This window comes from Sturnus vulgaris, chromosome 30 (assembly GCF_052056855.1).
Source record: "Sturnus vulgaris isolate bStuVul1 chromosome 30, bStuVul1.hap1, whole genome shotgun sequence".
Lineage (NCBI taxonomy): Eukaryota > Metazoa > Chordata > Aves > Passeriformes > Sturnidae > Sturnus > Sturnus vulgaris.
Genome location: NC_142272.1, coordinates 6,332,320 through 6,334,234, shown reverse-complemented (window position 1 = coordinate 6,334,234; position 1,915 = coordinate 6,332,320).

The following is a 1,915-nucleotide window of genomic DNA, read 5'->3' as shown; positions in this document are numbered from 1 at the left end:
CTGCCAGCCACTTCCCACCCACAGCATGGAGCCCTTGTCCAGACTCTCACACATCTCTTTCTTCATCAGGAGGCTGTGGGAAATTCTATCACTAGCTTTGAGATACTCAGGTAGACCATGCCCACTGCTCACCCCACCCCAGCTGAGCTGGGGACTGTCCTAGGAGGTGACCAGGTTTGTCAAGCCCCATTTGCCCTTGGTGAATCTCTGCTGGCTCTTCCCACTCTCACATGTCATCTGACTTCTGATAGTCCCCAAGAGGATAGAACTTTCCCATGGACTCAAGTAATGCTGATGTCCCTGTAATATCTCTTTTGAGATGTGTGACAAGTCCTTCTAAGGCCAAACATTAGGAAGAAGAAGTTGCTGGAGAAGCTGTTGACACCCCATACCTGGGCGAGCTCAAGGCCAGGCTGGGTGGGTTTGGAGCAACCTGGTCTAGTGGAAAGTGTCCCTGCACATGGCTGGTGACAGAATGAGATTATCTTTAAGAATCTTCCCAACCCAAACAGTTCTATGATTCTATTATAAGAACTGCCATCTCCTCCTCCTGACACTCCCCAGCATCTCACCATCTTCAAGAGGATTGTGGAGAGAAGACCAAAAGCAAAGTTCATCCAGAAGGAGGATGTGCATTGGCCATAGTTCCCCAGGGACAGATTGTCTGCACACCTGGGGAGCAGAACGACAAGGGGGCTTGGTGTATGGCTCTGAAGAAGACAGGAAACAAGGGATGGAGCAGCACAGAGGTTCTATGGACTTGTGGACATGCTTTATTGAAAACAATGAAGCTACTGGGAACTAAGGCAGAGGAGTGATCCAGATAGTAACCAGGAACTGAACTTTGCTTCATGAACTCAAAAATTCTTATTACCTTTCACATCCCTACCTATGCTAATGACTAAAGTCACTCAAACTCCACCTAAACATGAAAGGACATTATCTGTAACTTTACCCTTGCTCCTCCCTAATGGAAAACAATAGAAATAATGCTTCAGTGGGAAGGGAGGTCAGAGAAGACACCATCATAACTTCTGGGGTTGCTCTATGGCCTGAACCTGCCTTCTCTCCCTAGGGACATCTAATAGATAGAAACTATATTGTCTCTGCACTAAATGAGTATGCCAAGATTTTGTTGGTGATTGTCTGGATGGCACTTTGATTTGTTTTTGTAGTCAGTTACAACCAGCAGCCATCTTTGAACCCTAATCTGTAACTCAGGGCTTCTGTTGTCAGTGTAATTGTGTTGTTGTTAATCAAGTGTGTTATTCCACAAGCTGTTAGTGTGAGTCCTTCATGGGCAACTGGTAGCCACCAGGAGTGGAGAACATACTTGACAAAACTGATAATGTGCCAAATGAGAATGGGGACAATGTCAGTGTGATGCTGAACGTGTGAGTCAAACCACTCTCAGACGCCAGGGGCTGTTATGTGGGGACTCCAAAATGGGGCACTGACAGGCTGGTGGGGCACTGATAGATTGATCAAATATAAAGGCATCAAGGAACCCTCCCTCTTGTGTGACAAGGATTTATCTTACAGCACCTTCAGACAGTTATTGCCCTTTTCAGGAGATGTGGCACCAGATAAGGAGCACAACCACTGATCACCTTCTGCTTTAATATTTTTCGCTGTCCACACATGAGTGATTTGCCTTCCTCCTTTGCAGTTTAACTCCTGCAATCACAAGAGCATCACCAGGTACCCAAAACTGACTTTCCTTGAATCCAGCACTATCATTCTGCAACATGGAGCCAAATGCTCCTTGTCAGGGCAAGGGTGTTGAATATCTCAAGATTTGGACCCATAGAAACCCTCAGCTCAAAGGAGAACTATGCACAGTTACTATCAGAAAGCTGTTTTTCTCAACAACAGCTGGATTTCTCTGCTCCAGCCAACTTTTTCCCATTGAAGT